We start from the raw sequence: 7,294 nt of genomic DNA, 5'->3' as shown, positions 1-7,294 counted from the left end.
AGAGTCAAAGCCAAGCCAAAATATCTAACGTGATAGTCAAAGTATCAAACTCTCATCAGTAGAGTCAAAGTCGAGCTAGAGGCCACTCAGCTACTTAAGTCAAGCAGGATCAAACGAAAAAAAATATAGTTTGGCTTAGGTCAAAGTCGAACAATAATAAGAGAAAGAGCAGTGTTATTACTTGGGAACAAGCCAAGCACAACCTATGCCGAGCAATAGAAGCATCAAGTAAAGATCAAGCTGGATTTTTAGGAGACAATCTCGAGGTATCAACTCGAAATTTTTTTCATGATTAAGGCAACGACTATTTTCCTCAAAGCATATAAAGATTGATAGCAGCCAAGGATTAGGTACGTTAGTTCTGTCGAAATCACTAAAAGCTATTCTATTATTTCAATATATAATTTTCTAACTTGAGTGTCGGAGTGGTTGGCCGAAAGGCCACCAACCTCACGCTTTATTATTTTGCAGGTTTACATGGCATCAGATTGGACCTTTGAGGCTCAAGGCAACATCATATATTTTTACCTAATATAATTTTCTTTCATAATATGTGTATATTAGTGACATTTGAATATGTTGGAATGTCCAATTAGAATTAGGAATTAAAATTAATTAGGAAGTTTAATTAGAATTTGTTTAGGAAGAAAGAAATTTTGAAAAAAAATGATGTCTTGTAGTTGAATTTCGATGCAACACAGAAATCTAAAGGGAATAGAGTCTGAAATTGGACTTTTGTGTTGTCCATTATGTTATCAGGATCTCATTAGAATACATGAAGTACGTGGCCATAAACTAGTGGCAAGAGAGTTGCACTGTAGTTGAGGTAATTCTAATGTGTGTGTCGTAAGTGATTCTATGTGGGTGTGAATTTCACAGTAAGTATTATTAGAGTTTGGAGAAAATTTTGATGAGTGTGGTTAAAGGTAGAGTTGCTACAGATAGGTAGAATTCGCTCACGCAACATGGAAGATACAAGCTCAAGGTAATGAAAAGTTGAAATTGAAGTGGAACTCTTGATGCAAAATCAACAAAGTTGATGACGCGAAATTTTATTTTGAAGAAAGAAACAAGTTATACCTAAAATGAAGATTGAAGATTTGAATAGTTCAAACTCAAGTATACAAATTCAATGACATCTATGAATTTTGAGGCATGCAATTGTTGATGTATTTTGTATCAAGGTGGAGATTTTAATGCATGAGAAAACGTGTAAACTACAAAGAAATAAAGTAAATAAAAAATACCAATATTATGGTTCACTCTTTCCACATAGAGTTTTATTTACGGGCATATCATCTTTCACTAATAATAAATAAATCATTAATTATAAGCTCAAACTATGTTACCATCAACCTAATTACACTTAAAATAATTCTCACTACAATAACTGCTCATAGTAAATATATTAGTATCTCTTATACTCTTCTAAACATAGCTGAATATATTTACTTCTTTGACTACACTATACATAATAATGAATGTCATCAATTACAATGGACAATAATTCCTTCTTCTTAGACTATGCCCTTCTTTATCTTCAGCTAAAGTCTCTCTTCTTTAATGGGATTTTCATGGATATGAGCCCCTCATGAATCATTTCTCCTTTTATGCAAAGGGTGAAAGCTCCTCTTCATGGGTAAAGCCAAATAACATTTTCACCATATTCATGTTTATAGTGTTAATCCTTCTAATCTAATTAATAATTTCATCTTATTGAGAAATATTTCTCCCAGGGACTGGTCCTTCGTGATTCCATATAATGTAGTGAGAGTGTATGTGCATGGGTTATATAAGATCAAGGACTCTATTAAAATTGCTATGATTTTAATAGCGGTCTAGTTCTGTCCTTAACCCGTGTCTATGTTCTTACCTTCTGACCAAAAAAAAAAAAAACTATCTACTAATTTCAATATTAAATTGTGTTAACTAATTTTAATTTTTTTTAAAAGAAAGAGAAAAAGCTTAATAATAAATTTTTTATGTATTTCATAAATAGTTGTAATATGTAACTCCTTAATTAATTTGACCTTTCAAATTCAAATAATGTTATCATTTATTTATGAAAATTAAATATTTGAATTTTCATGATAAATTAATGATTGATTTTTTTTTTAAAGATGTCTAATTATTAAAGGTAATGCAACATCAAAGTGATTTTACGTATTTTACTAAATAAATAAAATATTATAGGTAAAGTAAAAATTATTTTTTAAGTATAATGTCTTCTTACCAAAATAATTATCGAAATTTCAAAATGTATAATTTTTTAATCCAAACTTTCTTAAAAATAGTAATAACTTTATTAATTAAAGGTTAATTATTAGAAAATGTAAACTTTCATCCAAATTTGGTCAATCTCTTAGAAAACTATGTTGTAAAAATTTATATATTATAATTATAATGACTAAAAATTTAATTGTTTACTTTTTTTTTTCAATTTTAATTTTATTGATTTTATACTAATTTAAAAAATTGATAACAATTATAACCAACCAATTAAAATTAAAATTATATAATCCTCTTCTTGAACCATATGGCAATAGTAACTCTTACTAATTGGGAATTGTAACTACTTCTTTTTTATTTTTTTTTAATTTGAAATTAATTATTCACCAACTCAAAATGTTAAAAATCAAAACCTTGACGATTTAAAAGAGTTAATTTTCTTTAATTTTGATAGTTACATTTCCACTAATTTAAATTTTTTATTAAAAAAAAAAGAGAAATGTCAACCTTACATTTTTTTAATTACCTAAATAGTTATAATATATAATTGTTATTTAATTTAATTTTAAAGTTATTTTATGTATTAAAATTGCTATTAATCACGTGCAAAGTATGGGTATTTATTTAGTATGTATATGAAGCAGTAAGTTTTTCTCTTGCTACCACGTGGCATTATAAGAAGAGAACTTATGATGTGGATATATTTTCTCTTAGTTTTACCACGTAGCACTTAACATATAAAAATTATTATATTTTATAATTATAGTAATTATTGTCTTTTATGATAAATATTTAATTCTATTTTTTTATTTATTTCTCTTTTTAACTTCTTTTTTTAATGTCTTTATTATTACCATTATTACTACAATTTTTATGACTAACTCATTAAAAATATTAAATATATTTCAATAATTTTATAATTTTTTAATGATTCTTAAATTTTTAATTATTTCATTTAATTATAAAAATTTAAGAATTATATATCTTAAAATTAATAAGACAATTATATATCTTAAAATTAATAAGACATTTTAAATTTTAAAATTTAAAATTATATATAAATTGAATGTTATATATATAATGAATTATGGAAAAATGAAATAAAATTTTATTTTCATAGTTATGGTAAACAAGAAATTTATATTAGTATTTATTTTTTATTAGTTTTTTATTTTTTTTATAGTGTAGTTAATAAATAATTAATATTATTACTTTGGTTGATATTAATCATGTTATATTGTTTTATTATTATTTAGAAAAAATTTTTAAATCACATACACACACACTCACACACACCAAGTAAATTCATTCTCTATTTTTAATTAATTAATTAATTAATTAATTATACATTTTCTTTAAAATATGATTAAGTTATTAATATCCCAATTATGTATATATAAGTTATAAATTATTTAATTATTACACTTTAATACTATAATAAGTAGCTATTATTAATATTATTTAATTATTACAAATATTATAATAAGTAACTAAGAGTTAATTATACTAATTTATTAATTATACATAATAAACACATATGCTAATTTTATAAATGTTTCATTTTTGCTTCCTAAGGAGATAGGATTTTAAATCTATCAAGTGATAATTTTTAATTGAATTTATTGATTGCAATTTTTTTTTTTTTGTATTTTCTAAACAGTTATAATATATAATTATTATATAATTCAATTTCTGAATACAATTCTTAATTAATTTGATCTTTCAAATTTAAATAATGGAAAAATATTAATTTCTAAATATAATTGTTATTCATTATGAGATTTTCTAATTTTTAATTTGAAAATGTGAATGGCAGTAAATCAATACCTACGTTTACTTTAAAGGAAAAGTAAAACTATTTGGTGAAATATTTTTAAACATGTTTATTGCAATTAAATTTAGTATTTACTTGCTAATGATTTGCCAACCTAAGATATTTAATTTTAAAATTTAACGAATATTATCATGAACCTCCAATTATTGCCACAACTGGAAGTTTAATTTCTTTTAAAATATATGCTCCAAATTAGAGCCAAGCATAAGGGATATTTGAATTTTTATGAGAAATTAAGGATTGAATTTTCTTTTAAACATGTCTAATTATTAAAGATAATGCTATCCATTAATTTTTAAATTTTTTTTAAAAAAGAAAAGTCAACATTAATTTTTTTTCTATATTCCTAAATAACTGTAATATATAATTACTAAATATAATTACACACATTATCATATTCCCTAATTTTTAATTTTAAAATGTCAATGGCAGTTTACTTTGAAGAAAAATCAATATTTAAAAGTTCTCTCTCCCTTTTATATATTTATTAAATTTATTTTACTTTAATATTATTTTATTTTTATTATTTTAAAATGATTTAACAATAACAACAACAACAACAACAACAACAACAACAACAATAATAATAATTATAATTATTGAGCAACTTAAAACTTATTTGGCCAAAATTTATTACTAATGTTTTAGAGTTCTAATATTTTAAACAACATAAAATTATTTTAATTAATAATGATTTAATGGCCTAATTAAATATGATATAAATTCTCTCTCTCTCTCTCTCTCTCTCTCTCTCTTGCTCTATATATATATATAGACACACACGCACGCACACACACACACACACATTACCGTGTATAGCACGTGTATTCCACTAGTTTAGAAATGAAATATAAGGGAAATATTTCCCCTTCAACAGCCAAGACAAAAGGGAATTCGGGTTGGATAGATATGCCACCCCTGCTTTATTAACAAGGCCATATTGAAATCTTCTAAATCTCTAAAACCCATGCCGCCTTGCCCTTTAGATCACAAATTTTATTCCATGCAATCTAATGCAATTTCCTTTCATCTTTCTATTGTCGTCACTAGAAATTCAACACCAAGCTATTAATGTTTTACACACTAAGGATGGATGGCAAAAACACACTATTGCATAGATTGGAGTAGCAGTTATTGCTTGATAAGAACTCTCTACCACCCTAAGATAAAAGCTTTTCTTTTTAATCTGTCATATTGCATTGAATTTTCTCTTTAATTAGAGTAAATGATTGTCTCTTAGAATGGAAGATTGTCAATTGAAGACCCAAAAGTAAGACATATATTTCCTAGATTGGCAAACTGAGTGATGAATTTCCTAATGTGATTTGATATATTTCCTAGATTGGCAAACTGAGTGATAAATTTCCTAATGTGATTTGCAAATTACAATATAGTGTCACAAACTCGTCATTTCAAGATGCTCATGCATGCATATGGATAGGCATATTAATACTACACCAAGTCAGATAGTCAGCGCTTGGAACAAAATATCCAATGTGGTGGTTAAAGTGTTAAACGCTCGTCTGTAGAGTCAAAGCCAAGCCAAAATATCCAATGTGGCGTTCAAAGTGTCAAACGCTCATTCATAGAGTCAAAACCGAGCCAGAGGCCACTCGACTACTTAAGTTGGGCAAACAAAAGATAGTTTGGTCTAAGCCAAAGCCAAACAACAATAAGAGAAGGAGAAATGTTATTGCTCGGGAACAAGCCGAGCACAACCTATGCAGAGTAATAAAAGCATCAAGTAAAGATCAAGCTGGATTTTTATGAGACAATCTCGAGGTATCATCTCGAGATTTTCTCCATGATTAAGGCAATGACTATTTTCCTCAAAGCATAGAAATATTGATAGCAGCCAAGGATCAGGTACGTTAGTTCTGTTAGAATCACTAAAAGCTCTTTTATTATTTTCAATCTATAATTTTTTAACTTGAGCATCAGAGTGGCTAGCCGATGAGCCATTGACCTCATTCTTTATTGTTTTACAGGTTTATGTGGCATCGAACTAGACCCATGAGGCTTACAATAGCATTCTATATTTTTCCTTAACATAATTTTCTTTCATAATAAGTACATATTAGTGACATTTAAATATGTTGGAATTTCCAATTAGAATTAGGAATTAAAATTAATTAGGAAGTTTAATTAGAATTTATTTAGGAAGAAAGAAATTTGAAAAAAAAAATGATGTCTTGTAGTTGATTTTGGTGCAACACAAAAATCTAAAGGGAATGGAGTCTGAAATTGGACTTTTGCATTGTCCATTAAGTGATCATGATCTCATTAGAATATGTGAAGTAAGTGGCCATAAACTAGTGGCAAGAGAGTTACGTCATAGTTGAGGTAATTCTAATGTGTGTGTTGTAATTCTATATGGGTGCAATTTTCACAATAAATATTATTAGAGTTTGGAGAAGATTTTAGTGAGTTTGGTTAAAAGTGGAGCTACTATAGATAGGTAGAAGTCGCACACGCAACATGAAAGATACAAGCTCAAGGTAGTGAAAAGTTGAAATTGAAGTGAAACTCTTGAAGCAAAATCAACAAAGTTGATGACGCGAGATTTTGTTTCAAAGAAAGAAACAAGTTATATCTAAAATGAAGATTGAAGATTTAAATGGTTCAAACTCAAGTATACAGATTCAATGACATCTAATAATTTTGAAGTATGCAATTGTTGATATATTTTATATCAAGGTGGAGATTTTCATGCACGAGAAAATGTGTAAACTACAAAGAAATAAAGTAAATAAATAAAATACTAATATTTAAGTGGTTCACTCTCTCCACATAGATCTATATTCACGGGCATGCCATTTTTCACTGACAATAAATAAATCATTAATTACAAGCTCAAATTATGCTACTATCACCCTAATAACACTTAAGATAACCCTCGATACAATAACTGCTCATAGTAAATATATTAGTTAGTATCTCTTACGCTTTTCTAAATATAATAACTCAATATATTTACTACTTTGACTACACTATACACAATAATGAATGTCTTTAACTACAGTAGACAATAATTCTTTCTTCTTAGACTATGCTGTTCTTATCTTAGGCTAAGGTCTCTCTCCCTTAATGAGATTACAATGGGTAAGAGCCCCTCATAAATTATTTCTCATTTTATGCAAAGGGCGAAAGCCCTTCTTCATGGTAAAGCCAAATAACGTTTTCACCATATTCATATTTATAGCATTAATCATTCTAATCTAATTAATAATC

Source organism: Hevea brasiliensis, chromosome 9, assembly GCF_030052815.1.
Source record: "Hevea brasiliensis isolate MT/VB/25A 57/8 chromosome 9, ASM3005281v1, whole genome shotgun sequence".
Taxonomy (NCBI): Eukaryota; Viridiplantae; Streptophyta; class Magnoliopsida; order Malpighiales; family Euphorbiaceae; genus Hevea; species Hevea brasiliensis.
Note: the sequence above shows the minus strand (reverse complement) of the source record.